This window comes from Pleurodeles waltl, chromosome 5 (genome assembly GCF_031143425.1).
Source record: "Pleurodeles waltl isolate 20211129_DDA chromosome 5, aPleWal1.hap1.20221129, whole genome shotgun sequence".
In the NCBI taxonomy this organism is placed as follows: Eukaryota; Metazoa; Chordata; class Amphibia; order Caudata; family Salamandridae; genus Pleurodeles; species Pleurodeles waltl.
Genome location: NC_090444.1, coordinates 1,856,512,589 through 1,856,528,293, shown reverse-complemented (window position 1 = coordinate 1,856,528,293; position 15,705 = coordinate 1,856,512,589). Strand labels below are relative to the sequence as shown.

Below are 15,705 nucleotides of genomic sequence, written 5' to 3'. Positions count from 1 at the left end.
AGGATCAACTTCAAACTCCTCGTACACGCCTACAGAGCCCTCCACTAAAAAGAACCCAACTGCCTCAACCACCGCCTCGCCTGGTACTCCCCTTCCAGACCTCTTCGCTCCTCCCAGTAGTCACTCGCCAATGTATCCCGCAATAAGAAGTCCTTGGCTGGAGGAAGATCTTTCACCTACTTGGCAGCAAAAGGTTGAATCACCTTACCTCTCCAGTTCAGACAGTCACCATCACTACCTCAATTCAGGAAGGACCTCAAGACCTGGCTCTTCAACTGATCCCTGAGGACAACCCCACAGCGCTTTGAGACCCTATGGGTGAGTAGCACGCTCTAAAAGTATCCCCCACCAAACTCACTGGTCATACTTCTGTAGCCACTGCGTAAGCCCCCATTAAACCAATATTCTAGATAAATAGTTAATGAAGGAATACAATTGGCAGCGCTGCAAAGGATGATTGTGTGATGGTCTGGTAGGAAGGCATAGCCTATAAACTGAGGGGCATAATTCTGGGGAAGCACAGCAAATCACCTTACTGCTCTGCCCCGCATCAAACTGAAGGGGTAGGAATGCACCATATCTACATCATCTGCTGCATTTCTTGTCCTTTCTCCCTGCATTGGCTCGCAACAGGCAGCCTAGCGGCAAGGAAGGCACCCTTGCACCATGGTGCATGGGTGCTTGTGTGCAGGCAGGATTGTTTTTATGCAGGAAGAGACACCTTTCTGCACAAATACAATCCTGGGAGAATTTTCTTTTTTCTGTGTGCTTCAAATTGCAGCACACATGGAAAGAGAAAAAACGAGAAGAAATACAAATATTTCTTCCCGTTACTCCTCCCCTGGGGGAGTTGTAAGGTTTTGGTGCTTTCCCAGAGTTACATGATTAAGTAGATCTGGTGCAGCGTCAAAATCCATGGGTGTTGCTTGCAATGCCCATGGAACGCCTCCCTTACATTGAGTGAGGCAACGCAGCGATTTGTGCTGCCTTGCCTTACTCCATATCTATGAGGCCATTCAAAGCCACTCATGGCCACTTAAATTAATTTATTCCTAGCCTCAATAGGTCAGGGCTGAGACTACTCCCTCTGCAATGCTGACATTAAGCTCCAATAGATTTCACCAGTATCTACAGTGTGGCTTTTTGTCATTAGTTGCCACTACAATGTACAGTGAGTAGATCAAGTAGCATCACTGCCTCTCACCACCATGTAACATTTGTATGGGCCATTGAAAAAGGGACGATGAGCTACACAGCATGGCACCTGAAATCCATGGGTAAGGCCTTATTGTTTGTTGTTTGTGTCACTTATTAATCAAAAGATGATGCACCTTAGCTATATTTGCATAACGTCACTTATTACAAACATACCTGCAGGTTTCCATCGTGTTCACAATACCATTCCTCAGTCACTCAGTGCATAGATATAACACACCATGACATCTGTTGTAGATAATTTTGGAGATGTCCCCTGGTCCAAGAAACATCTCACACTTGCAGTGACCTTTACTCCCCTAGGGCCACTGGGGCCATTCACTCCTTTGCCCTGACGGATTACAAACATGTCCAAGAAGAAATTTGCAGGGCCTATCTTAACTCTTGGCAATAGCTGTTGTTTACATCTGTTTTGAAGGGCTTACAGGGTAGCCTCAAGATGGAATTTCTGGACAGTGTGGAGAATATGTACACCAATCATCACTGACAAGAAACTGTGAAACCACATAAAGGCTGTCACACCACTGTGAGCTCAAGAGAAAAAAGTGTCAACCAGCTGGTCACGCACCTGCATACCCTACCCTCTGTTTGGGACAACACCGTAGTTCCCAGGATTCAGACCAGAGGTATATGTAAGCCTTGATGTACTGCAATCTTGTGCAAGACACACCAGGCTACTATTATCTTGCACACAACTTCAGGGAGTACAGCAGCACCCTCCCCCAACCACATCCGCACAATCAAGACATCTCAATTGCGACTATAGGAAACCAAAAGTGTGCTCTTTGATGGATGGTGTACCAATAGGTGCCCTATTGTACCTACTCAGAGGTACAGTGGTCGCACATCTGTAAGGTGTGAGGATATGAGGAGAAAGTGCACAAGCTACATCATCTTAGGGGAAAATAGCAATTTGCAAATTGCTCTCTCTCACCTGCATATACATCATGTCTGGAAAGCTACATGCAGTGTCAGTTGGGGTCATGTATGTGCTATAAGTATTAGCCATTTGGCAGGGTTGCAGATATGTACGCAACATTTACACGTACTAGTCCTGTATAGCGCATGAGTACTTACACAGGACCACATATTTTCAAAATCCTCCTGCTGCCAGGCGAAGGGCAAGAGGTGACCAGTGAACATGAAGCTGTCCTATGCATTGCCTGGAATACTACATACACATCTGCAAAGCAACCGACGGCAACACACACACCCTGCATGTTGATGAAGTGCCAGATGTGTCTATTGCGGAAGATGTGTGCTGTATGGTGAGATGGCTGCGTAAGTGCAATCAATTGCATCTACCACACGTGGGAAGTGAGAACAGAGATAAAAATCCCGAGCAGCCCTTTGCCTTCCTGCAAGTAAATGTGGCATGGCTTTGAACCTGATGCAAGCATCAGGACTGGTTTGAGTGAGAAATGCACACAATGTCACCGGAGACCCTCTGTAATGACCCAGTAGCAAAGAAATGTAGAGCTGCTAGGATATTGGCATAGGCTGGGATGGTGCAGAATCGGCACATCTCAGGGTCAAGATCCTGCTCCCACTCACAACCCATGTCCAGGAGGACATCAGGAATCTGCAGGTAACATTTTGAATGGAAATCTTAAAGATGTTAACCCTTTGCCGAAAATCCTTTCAAATCAAATCAAATCAAATCAAAAACATTTATAAAGCGTGCTACTCACCCGTGAGGGTCTCAAGGCGCTAGGGGGAGGGGGTTACTGCTGCTCGAAGAGCCAGGTCTTGAGTTGCCTCCGGAATGCGAGGTGGTCCTGGGTGGTCCTGAGGTTGGTGGGGAGGGAATTCCATGTCTTGGCCGCCAGGTAGGAGAAGGATTTCCCACCTGCCGTGGTGCGGCGGATGCGAGGGACGGTGGCGAGTGCGAGGTTGGCAGAGCGAAGTTGACGGGTGGGTGTGTAGAAACTGAGGCGACGGTTGAGGTATTCGGGTCCCTTGTTGTGGAGGGCTTTGTGTGCGTGGGTGAGGAGCCGGAAGGTGATCCTTTTGTTGACGGGAAGCCAGTGCAGGTGTCTCAGGTGGACGGAGATGTGGCTGTTGTGGGGTATGTCGAGGACGAGGCGGGCGGAGGCGTTTTGAATTCGCTGCAGACATTTCTGGAGTTTAGCGGTGGTTCCTGCGTATAGGGTGTTGCCGTAGTCCAGGCGGCTTGTGACGAGGGTGTGGGTCACGGTCTTTCTGGTGTCGGCGGGGATCCAACGGAAGATCTTTCGGAGCATGCGGAGGGTGAGGAAGCAGGAGGATGATACGGCGTTGACTTGTTTGGTCATGGTGAGAAGTGGGTCCAGGATGAATCCGAGGTTGCGTGCGTGGTCTGAGGGGGTTGGTGCAGTGCCAAGGGCCGTGGGCCACCAGGAGTCGTCCTAGGCGGACGGGGTGTTTTTCCGAGGATGAGGACTTCCGTTTTGTCTGAGTTCAGTTTCAGACGGCTGAGTTTCATCCATTCTGCGACGTCTTTCATTCCATCTTGCAGGCTGGTCTTGGCGCTGGAGGGGTCCTTGGTGAGGGAAAGTATCAGCTGAGTGTCGTCGGCGTAGGAGGTGATGTTGATGTTGTGTTTGCGTACGATGTCGGCGAGGGGGCTCATGTAGACATTGAAGAGAGTCGGGCGGAGCGAGGAGCCTTGTGGGACGCCGCAGATGATCTCGGTGGGGTCTGAGCGGAAAGGAGGGAGGTAGATTCTTTGGGAGCGGTTGGAGAGGAAGAAGGTGATCCAGTCCAGGGCCTGTCCTTGGATCCCGGTGGAGCGGAGGCGGGATATTAGGGTTCGGTGGCAGACGGTGTCGAAGGCAGCCGAGAGGTCGAGGAGGATGAGGGCGACTGTTTCTCCGTTGTCCATCAGAATTCTGATGTCGTCTGTGACTGAGATAAGGGCGGTTTCTGTGCTGTGATTGGCTCGGAATCCGGACTGAGAGGGGTCGAGTAGGTTGTTGTCTTCAAGGAAGTTGGTAAGTTGCTTGTTGACGGTCTTCTCTATGACTTTGGCAGGGAAGGACAGGAGCGAGATGGGGCGTAAGTTCTTCAGGTCGCTGGGGTCCGCCGTAGGTTTCTTCAGTAGGGCGTTGACTTCTGCGTGTTTCCAGCTCTCGGGGAAGGTGGCAGAAGCAAACGAGCTGTTGATGATGGTCTGGAGATGCGGGGCGATGATGTCGTCGGCTTTGTTGAAGATGAAGTGTGAGCAGGGGTCCGAGGGGGCACCGGAGTGGATAGAGTTCATGGTAGCTTTGGTCTCTTCCGTGCTGATGTGAGTCCAGGCGTTGAGGATGATGGCTGGGGTTGAAGGTTCTGTGGTGGTTGGCTGGGTCTGGTGTACGAAGCTGTCGTGTAGGTCGGTGATCTTACGATGGAAGAAGGTGGCGAGGGAGTTGCAGAGGTCTTGTGAGGGCGTGATGGCGTTGGCGTTAGGGTTGGAGAGCTCTTTGACAATGTTGAAGAGTTCTTTGCTGTTGTGAGTGTTCTTGTCCAGTCTGTCTGTGAAGGAATTTCTTTTGGTGGCGCGGATCAGTTGGTGGTGTGCGCGGGTAGCGTTTTTGAGGGCAGACATGTTATCTGCGGTGTGGTCCTTGCGCCAGACTTTCTCGAGGGTGCAGCAGTTTTTTTTTTATTCCTTGAGGGTGTCTGTGAACCAGAGAGGTTTCTTGGTGTTGGTCTGTCTTGGGAGGCGTCTGAGGGGTGCGAGGTTGTCTACGCAGTTGGTGATCCAATGCGTGAGGCTGAGGGCTGCGTCGTTGGGGTCGGTGGAGAAGGTGGGTTGGTTGTCGCTGAGAGTGGAGAGAAGCTGTTCCGCGGTGATTTTGTTCCAATGTCTGCGTGGGATGGATTGTGTGCGGAGGTGGCGAGTCTCACGTCGGAAGGTGAAGTGGACACATCTGTGGTCGGTCCAGTGTATTACGGAGGAGTGGCTGAAGGATACGTGGTTGCTGGCGGAGAAGATGGGGTCGAGCGTGTGTCCAGCGATGTGGGTGGGGGTGTTCACCAGTTGCTTGAGACCGAGGTTGGCGAGGTTGTCGAGCAGGGCGGTGGTGTTGGGGTCGTTGTTCTGTTCCATGTGGAGGTTGAAGTCACCGAGGAGGATGTAGTCCGGCGAGGCAAGGGCGTGCGGGGAGATGAAGTCAGTGATAGAGTAGCTGAAGAGGGCGCGTGGTCCAGGGGGTCTGTAGATGAGAGTTCCTCTGAGGGTGGTCCTGGGGTCTGTGTGGATCTGGAAGTGCAGGTGTTCGGCGGCGAGGGGGGTGTCTTCGGTGGAGGTGGTGACGTTGATGGAGTCCTTGAAGACGATGGCGATTCCTCCACCGACTTGGTTGGTGCGGTCTCTCCTGGAGATCTTGTAGCCGTCGAGGATGGCTGTGGCGATGTCGGGGGCCGAAGAGGTGTTCATCCAGGTCTCAGTGATGAAGGCAACGTCCGGTGCGGTGGAGTCCAGGAGGTCCCATAGTTCAATGGCGTGCTTGTGGACGGAGCGTGCGTTGATCAGGATGCATTTGAGGTGGTTGTTGGTGCGTGGGCTGGCGGGCGGGGTGGTTTCGCGGTGGAAGGTGAGTTTGCAGGAGAGGCATGCGAAGGGTCCGTGGGTGCGTTTAGGGTTGGCTTGGAAGCAGATGCTGGAGCGCCCCGGGTTGAGGGCGTGGAGGGTGTTGGGGTCGTAGCGGTGCTGAGGGGTTTGGGAGTGCTGGGGGCCAGGGGTTGTGGCGCTGGGCACGGTCCAGGCACGGACGGGCGCAGACGGGCTTGCCTTTGGCGCGCCAGCGGCGCGCCCGCACAGCGGCCGCCATAAGAGGGAGGAGGCTTCAGCTGGTGGAGGGGGCGGGAGGGGGGCGACGAATGGGAGCAGGGGGGCGGGGCCGAGCAGGAGATGGCGGCGGGAAGGCAGAGGGTGGGGGGGGTCAGGTAGAGGGGAGGGAAGAAAAGATAGGGGAGGGGGGTTACAGAGGTGGAGGGGAGTAAGGAAGAACAGAAGAACAGAAGCGAGAAGAGTCAAGAACAGAAGAGAGAAGAGTCAAGAACAGAAGAGAGAAGAGTCAAGAAGAAGGGTAAAGAAGAAGAGGAGAGAAGAGTCAAGAGAGAAGGGAGAAGAGTCAAGAAGAAGAGGACAAGAGTCCAGAGAGAAGAGAGAAGAGTCAAGAACAGAAGAGAGAAGAGTCAAGAAGAAGAGTCAGGCAGAAGAGGAGAGACCTGAGAAGCAGAGGGGAAGCATCCAGAAGATGGGGGGACACCACAGAGGAAGAGAAGGAACACGCAGAGAAAAGTACAGAGGAGGAGAAGAACACGCAGGACGGGGTGCAGAGAAGAAAGAAGAACACAGATGAAGAAAGAAGAAAGAACACGCAGGTCGGGGTGCAGAGGAGAAAAAAGAACACAGATGAAGAACACAGATGAAGAACACAGAAGAAGAAAGAAGAAAGAACACGCAGGTCGGGGTGCAGAGGAGAAAGAAGAACACAGAAGAAGAAAGAAGCAGGAAGAGAACGCGGTGAGGAAGAGGAGCGGGCCGAGGAAGAGTAGAACACGCAGCAAGAGGGCTGCAGAAGAGGAGCAGAGAGCGAAGGGAAGAAGGACAGCAGAGGTGCGGAGAGGAGCAGAGGTGCGGAGAGAGGTTGGAGGAGAGAGCGGAAGGCAGAAGACAGAGGTACAGGAAAAGAGAGGTGAGTAGCGCGGGGCTGGGCGAGGGGCTGGGCGGGGTGAGTACTTACTGTTTTTAGCAGGTCTTGCTGGGAGGTGTCAGGAGCCTGGGCTGGTGGAGCTGCAGCGGCAGGGGGAGCGACCTACCCTCGGGTCAAGGGTCGCTTCAAGTCTTCTTCTCTTCCTCAGATCATTCATTCGCATGACAAGGAACAAACCCATGAACACATCCAGCAACCGCCTAGAGGAGTTTGGTTCTGCCTGCTATCAATTCATGTATTCAGCCTGGCTGTGATTTGCTTTTGGGCAAATTAGAATCTGGTGGAGATGGCTGGGGATGGAAATCACATTCACAGCGTTTGAAGTGTTTGATATAGAGATGGAAATGTGAGACTTTGGCTTGTGACCTTACATTCACATTTTAACAGATTGTGGAAGACAACACAGGACAGATATTTGATTATATTTGCAACTGAAGAAGAGACATTGTAACAAGTTTACTTTTATTTTTCTGGTTACCACTTGAAAGGTGATCTGATGATATAATTGGTAATGTGTATTACTTGATATTTCTTCACTGTTTTGAGGGTGGGTGTTGCTGGGCAAATTTACTCCCCTCACATTTGAACCACACCTGTTGTTTTTTGTCCTTTGAGTTATGTGTGTCCCTCGCTCATTGTGTATGCTAGTGTTTAGTTACACAAGTACACACATGGAGCAGGCAGAGGCTTGATACTGCAATGTTTTTCATTACATTTGGCACTAATATTTGTTCTACTACTAAATGTAGCATATGTCATGGTGTCTCATTCTGCCCGAATGTGTAGAATTCTGCACCCCTGCCTGCCTTGTTATTTGAGTGTGGTGTGCTCCACCCTGAGTGCGGAGATTCCGCCCTGAGTGCAGAACCTCAGCAGTCGTAAAGATACTGGTGCGCAATGGACTGCTAGTGCCAATGCAGGGGCCCTGGCACCGTGTGTCTGTGTTGCCTGCAGGATTGTTTTCGTGCAGGAAGGGGCGCCTTCACAAAAACAATCCTGGGAGGCATTTCCTCCAAGTGTAATGCAGCTCACATAGAGTCCTGCTGCTCACCTGGGGAGGCGTAGGATTATAGGTGCATCTTCAGGTTTATCAGGGTTGGTTGGTTAACCTGGAGAGGTGTCAAAATCCATAGGTGTTGCGTGGGAAAACCCACTGAAGTGTCCATGAAATGCCTCCCTTGTGCAGAGTAAGGCAAAGCAGTGATTTGCGCTACTTTGCCTTACTCCATATCTATGAGGTCATTCAAAGCTACACAAAGTGGCTTTGTGTGGCCTCATAGATATGGTTGCAAGGAATGTGCTGACATTGCATCACAAAAAGCGATGCCACAGAGGTGCAAGGGGTCATAAATATGCCCCTTAGGCTTCAGGTCTTAACTTAGACTTCAGGTCTGAGTTTATTTTTGTGAATTGGGTCCAAGGTGTTGTCAGTTATAAAGCTAATTTGGTGTCAGACATGACAAAGGTCAGGTTGGCTAATGTTAGTGTGGAAATTTTCAAGCTGCTGTTTGTGTAACCTCGTAATCTCACCACCTCACACCTTTTTGACATTCAGTAGAGACACTCTGACTGTCCGCGTTTTTTGGAATTCCATTACTATTACCTTGTAAATGTGTATAAATGTGAATGCCATCATATGATGGCATATTGGCACTACACGAAACTCTTACAACAAAATCATGAGACTGGGCAAAATGACACACTGATGACTTTTTAATGCTGACGGTTACACGGCTCACTGGTTTCCCCATGTCAGGTGTGGTTTTCTCCTTTTTACATTTCATTTGAGCACTTGTAGTTCTTCATTTACAGTAAGCAAGAAAACTACAAGTGCCAGAATGCAAAGTAAAACCCATGAATACATGAGGCACTCCTGCCAGACACATGACAAGTTTGAAAGATTTAGATTTGAAGCAGGGACATACAAAAAACAGATATTTTGAGTCTCCAAATAATGGTGTGTTCTCCTTAAGACACATACTAAAGGTGTTTAAATGAATCAACACTTGCACTGGAGGAGGTGGGCTGCTCCTAGCTGGTGTCTTCTGGTGAGTAGGCTGCTTAAGTGGGAGGCTGTATACTTTTGAAGTTACAACCCTCTGATTGGGCACTCCATATGTCCCATTATTTAAATGCATTCAGCCTTTATATGTTCAGATATTATTTTACTCCATTCTTGGTGTGCACTCAAGGGCAAAGTCATCTGGTCCCTGAAACCCTGTTTCACACTCATAGAAGCACTAACAGCATCTGGGTTTGTGAGTAATGGAGTCCTGTCCGCGTTACAGGTCCTACAGGCTTTTTTTACCACAAAGTTCTCCTAAAATTAGCCCTCCTGATACTAACCAAGCAATGCGTCGCGAAAGGTCACAATCCACAAATGTCATAGCTGCCAAGTTGCCCTGGTCCATGTATAATCCTGGGATTTTCCTCCTAATTCTGAGACTTGTAGTCCTGTTTTATAATGGAATAAACAAAACTACAAATCCCAGAATTTAAAGAAAAAACCCTTGACTGGAGCAGCACATCACTCATGGACCTGAGAAACTAGGCAGGGCTGCAATTTGGGCCACTTTATTTTTTTGAGTTCCCGGGCCTATGTTTGTCTCCAGTCTGACTCTGCTCTCTCACCACCCGGGACCTGTAACAGTGCCAGTCAGATGTCCACAGCTTCAGTCACAGGCTGCAGCAGGATTGAATAAAGGGGCGAGAGGAGCTTCCGGGGTAATGCTCAGGATGGGAGGCTGAACAGGAAGAGAGCCCTCGGGTGTGAGAAACGGTGTGAGCAGAGGATTTCAGGACAGATGGACTGTGGGTGAAACAGTGTGCCTGCTGCTGCGGTGTGTGGTATGTGCCAGCACCCTCTTTGTACTCAAATCAAATCCAATCTTTATTCTTTTCAGCCATAGATGGCCATAACAGTTAACAGTGCAAGTAAAAACACAATAATCACAATGAAATTTGCAATTAGCTCTTGATATCACATATAAAATGCAGATAATCCGTTAAATTAAAAAAATATTTAAAAGTTATAATTGCGAATGACCTTCTAACCAAACTATGTTAGTGCACAACTTCTTGTTTAAAAACAATGGTGCATATTTATACTTGGTTTGCATTGTGTTAGCGCCAACATTGTGATGCTAACATGGACTAAACTTAACTCCATATTTATATTTTGACATTAGGCTCGTCTAGCATCAAAATATAGGAGTTAACGCCATTTCTAGGATGCGTGAACCCACCTTGAGTCAATGAAATGCAAGGTAGGCATTCCCATCCTAAAAATGACGCTAACCCCTCTACTGCCATATTTATACTCTGACACAAAAAAGATGGAGTTAAATAATGTTGCTAAGCCTGCTTAGTGCCATTATTTAACTCCAGGGTCAGACAAGGCATTAGGGGACCTGTGGACCCATTTCCATGGCCAAACACCATGGAATGGGCCCACAGATGTCCATCCCAAGCCCCAGCAACACTCCCACCCACACCAGAGGATTTTTTTTTCTATGCCACTGGGGGGTCCCTTACATGGTGCTGTACGTTTGTCCCTCCTTGGGGCGGTTTTGTTGCCACCTTGGACACCAACCCTGTTACATGGATAATTGCACTTTTGCCAATAAGTATGACTGCGAGCGAACTTCTTTCCTTTAGTGTGTGTCTCCACGCTGATGCTCATGACGACCGTGGCACTGTGAATTGGCTCACTTATGTGAAACTGTTTTGCTTTTCATTTTCAATTTATGTGGCAAGAAAACCCAGTTAGGAGTTTACAACGCTAAGAGCTCTAACGAGAGCAAATGCGAGACCCGTTGTATTGCAAATGCTTGTTTAAATGCTCTGGTAGCGCAGGCCTCCTAACCATATCTATGAGGCGATAGAAAGTCACTTTGCGTGGCATTGAATGGCCTCGTGGATACGGAGTAAGGCAAGGCCACACTGATTGCTGTGTTTCCGCACTCTGCGTCCAAGAGGCGTTCCATGCATGTTGCAGTGGGTGTTCCCATGCAACACTCATGGCTTTAGATGCTGCCCCAGATTTACAAGGGCAACACCAAAACCTTACCCTATCCGAGGGCAGGGAAAAATATATTTATTTCTCCTGTTTTTAACTCATGCCATGTGTGCTGCATTCTGCAGCACACATAGAGGAAAAGGCCTCCATGGATTGTTTTTATGCAGGAAGGTGTTCCTTCCTGCACAAAAACAATCCTGCTTACAACGCAGGCCCCCTCGCACCGTGGTTCAAGGGTGCCTGCTAAGGAGGCAAGGACAGGATTGCGTCACATCTCTGTAAATGAGGCCCCGGTGCCCACCGGAGGGAAGGGCAGATTATCTTGTACTTTAGAACATCAAGACAAGGTAATTTCAACATGAAAACGCCCAAATAAAGCGCAAAAGCGCTTCGCTCGGTGGTGGCCCTGCAGCCAGTCAGTGCAGGGGCGCTGGAGAGAATGCGGTCTTCATTAGAAGAATTCATTTTGGCTGAATATTCCAATCAAAAGCGACGCGCTGAGGGCATAAAGTGCATTGGGAAATCAGTATTCCCGCGGGGTGTCCCCCCCGGGATCGATCCATGATTGCACTGGAGTTTCAGAAGGGAGTTGCCTGGTTACTGTGGTGTCTGGTGAGGCTCAATCCGTGGCCATGCAGAACACCTCCTGGGGGCTAGCTCAGTGGTACATGTTGGGGTACATGGATAGGTGCGGCGTACCTGCTTGGATGAAGGTTTGGTTGCGCGGGTGCCTAGGTGTGTTTGTGACCTTATACACATTCACTCATTTAATCGTGCACTCACTCTTCCATTAATCCAGCTATGCACACGCGGGCTCTTGTATATGCATCCGCCCAGGGACTTATTGTCACGTTCACCCACTCAACAATACTAACAACACACACTTACACAATGTAGAAAAAAACTGTGTCATGAAAATCCCCACCTATTTGTTTTCTGCTTGTGTGATGCCACAGGTTCTAAAAGAGCTGCGTCTGTGACCACCTTTGGCATGACTGTCAGAGGATGGGAGGTGGGTGTGTTAACGACCACCCCACCAAACCAGTGAGGTCTGACTGTCACAGGATGAGAGAGGGATGTATCAAAGACCACCCTCCCCGTGAGATCTGACTGTCACATGATGCGAGGTGGATGTGCCAAGGACCCCCCGTGAGATCTGACTGTCACAGGATGAGAGATGGGTGCGTCAGAGAGAGTGCTCCATCTCTTAGAGATCTGACTGTCACAGGATGAGATGTGGGTGTGTCAAAGAACTCCTCCCCCCACCCCACCTGGTGAGATCTGCCTGTCACAGGATGAGAGGTGGATGTGTCAAAGACCCCTCCCCCTATGAGGTCTGTCACAGGATGAGAGGTGGATGTGTCAAAGACCCTATCCACCACCCCACCTCCCGTGAGGTATGCCTGTCACAGGATGAGAGATGGGTGCGTCAGAGAGAGTGCTCCATCTCTTAGAGATCTGACTGTCACAGGATGAGATGTGGATGTGTCAAAGAACTCCTCCCCCCACCCCACCTGGTGAGATCTGCCTGTCACAGGATGAGAGGTGGATGTGTCAGGGAGAGACTGCGCTTTCCTGTGAGATCTGACTGTTTCAGAATTAGAAGAGTAGGGTGTGTTAAGGAGAGGCCTTGAGATCTGGCTGTCACAGGATGAAGGGTGGATGTGTTAGAGAGAGGCCGCTCCCTCCTGTGAGTTCTGACTGTCACAGGATGAGAGGTGGGTGTGTCAGGGAGGGACTGATCCCTCCTGTGAGTTCCTACTGTCACAGATCGAGAGGTGAATATGTCAGGAAGAGACTGCTTCCTCCTGTGAGAGTGACTGTCAACGATTACAGGTTGATGTGTCAGAGACAGGCGCTCTCTCATGTGAGGTATGACTGTCACACAACGAGAGTAGGGTGTGTTAAAGAGTGGCTGTTCGTCCTGTGAGTTCTGACTGCCAAGGATGAGAGGTGGATGTGTCGAAGAGAAACTGCCCTCCCTAGGAGATCTGACTGTCAGAGGATGGATGGATGTGTGATTGATGCATTTGGGTGGGCGAATGATGAATCTGGGTGGACGGATATAGGTAGATGCCTGGACTAGATGGATGGATTTGTTTGGGTGGATTGGTGGATAAATGGATGTAATTGGATGGCTGAATTCATTGATGTATGGATGGGTGCGTGGATATTTTATGGATGGGTGAATGGATGTCTATGAGTGGGTATAGATGAATAGCTGCATGGGTTTCTTGGTGAGTGGATATATGATGGGTGTGTTTAGGTATGTATGAATGAATAAAGGGATGGATTACTTACAGCATGTCTCTCCACAGATAGCCTCTGTCACGCCTCAGGGATGTTGGTCGTATCTTCATCGCTGGAATGCTTTATATGGCTGGACTTTGGGATCTGGGAGCTGATGAAATAAATCTTTAACAGGATCTGTTCCTGTTTACTTCTTATTTGGCTATGATTCTTAACCCTTCATCTACTGGACTGTCATAAAGGCCATTTACTCGACTGTCATAAAGACCTTGTACTGGACTGTCAAAAAGACCATCTACTGGACTGTCATAAAGGTCATCTATTGGACTGTCATAGAGGCCATCTACAGGACTGTCATAAAGGCCATCTACCGGACGGTAATAAAGGTCATCTACCGGACTGTCATAAATATCTTCTACCAGGACTGTCATAAAGGCCATCTAGTGGACTGTCATAAAAGCCATCTACTGGACTGTCATGAAGGTCATCTACTGGACTGTCATAGAGGCTATCTACTGGACTGTCATAAAGGCCAGCTACTGGACTGTCATAAAGGCAATCTACCGCGTCGATCTTCTCCTTGCAAAGTCAGGCTGTGTCGTTCCGGTTCGGCATGGAGTGATTTTCTCGCCGCGATGCAAGCTGTGTATCGTTTCTTGCAGGCTGTGCATCGATTTCCGCAGCACAAGGAGTTCTTTTGCAGGAATTAAGACTTTTTGGTTCTGAGACTTCAGGGAACAGGAGGCAAGCTCTATCCAACCGTTAGAGAGCACTTCTCAGCACAGCTAGAGGGCAGCAGGGTAGCAGGGCAATAGCAAGGCAGCAATCCTTTGCAGAAAGCAGTCCAGGTGAGTCCTTTGCGCAGCAAGGCAGTTCTTCTTGGCAGGTTGCAGGTTCTTGTTCAAGTTCCTCTCCAGGAAGTGTCTTGTCCAGAAGTGTCTAAGTTCGTAGGGTCAGGGACCCTGCTTAAATACCCAAATGTGCCTTTGAAGTGGGGGATACGTCAAAGAGTGGCTTAGAAGTGCACAAGGTCCCCTTACAGTTCCATCCTGTCTGCCAGGGTCCCAGTAGGGGGTGTGGCAGTCCTTTGTGTGAGAGCAGGCCCTCCACCCTCCCAGCCCTGGAAGACCCATTCAAAATGCAGATGTATGCAAGTGAGGCTGAGTACCCTGTGTTTGGGGTGTGTCTGAGTGAATGCACAAGGAGCTGTCAACTAAACCTAGCCAGACATGGATTATAAGGCACAGGAGGATTTAAGTGCAGAGAAATGCTCACTTTCTAAAAGTGGCATTTCTAAAATAGTGATATTAAATCCAACTTCACCAGTCAGCAGGATTTTGTATTGCCATTCTGGCCATACTAAATATAAACTTGTTACTCCTTTCAGATCAGTAGCTACCACTCAAACAGTATATGAGGGTAGCCCCATTGTTAGCCTATGAAAGAGCAGGCCTCACAGCAGTGTAAAATGAATTTAGGAGTTTTACACTATCATGACAAGTACACTACACAGGTACATGGCCTGCCTTTTGTCTACACAGCACCATTGCCCTATGGATTACCTAGGGCCTAACATAGAGGTGACTTATATGTAGAAAAAGGGGAGTTTTAGGCTTGGCAGTACTTTTAAATGCCAAGTCGAATTGGCAGTGAAACTGCACACACAGGCCTTGCAAAGGCAGGCCTGAGACAAGGTTAAGGGGATACTTAAGTGGGTGGCACAATCAGTGCTGCAAGCCCACTAGTAGCATTTAATCTACAGGCCCTGAGCACATATAGTGCACTTTACTAGGGACTTATAAGTAAATTAAATAAGCCAATTGGGTATTGACCAATGTCACCATATTTTAAGGGAGAGAGCATATGCACTTTAGCGCTGGTTAGCAGTGGTAAAGTGCACAGAGTCCTAAAACCAGCAAAAACAGTGTCCAAAAAGTGGAGGGAGGCAGGCAAAAAGTTAGGGGTGACCACCCTAAGGCTGTCAGGTCTAACAGAGGCCATCTACTGGACTGTCATAAAGGCCATCTACTGGGACTGTTATAAAGGCCATCTACTGGACTGTCATAAAGGCCATCTGCTGGGACTGTTATAAAGGCCATCTACTGGGACTGTTATAAAGGTCTTCTATTGGACTGTTATAAAGGTCTTCTATTGGACTGTCATAAAGGCCATCTACTGGACGGTCATAAAGGGCATCTACTGGACTGTCATAGATGCCATCTACTAGACTGTCATAAAGATCCTCTACCACGACTGTCATAAGGTCATCTACTGAACTGTCATAAAGGACGTCTACTGGACTGTCATAGAGGCCATCTTCTGGCCTGCTATACAGGCCATGACTGTCATAAAGGTCATCCACTGGACTGTCATAAAGACCATCTACTGGACTGTCATAAAAGTAATCTACTGGACTGTCATATGATCATCCACCAGGAATCTCATAAAGGCCATATATTGGTCTGTCATAACGGCCATCTACTGGGACTGTTATAAAGGTCATCTACTGGACTGTCAGAAAGGCCATCTACTGGATGG

At 49.0% G+C, this 15,705-nt stretch overlaps 1 protein-coding gene across 1 annotated transcript in view; it reads right to left on the bottom strand.

The window, feature by feature from the left end:
- Nucleotides 1–13,276, bottom strand: part of LOC138296880 (solute carrier family 22 member 7-like) — a 255,388-nt gene extending 242,112 nt beyond the window's left edge. The window contains exon 1 of the mRNA XM_069236374.1: nucleotides 13,219–13,276. The gene's annotated coding sequence lies outside the window, so the exon portion shown is untranslated. The remainder of the gene's footprint in view (nucleotides 1–13,218) is intronic.
- Nucleotides 13,277–15,705: the final 2,429 nt, after the last annotated feature.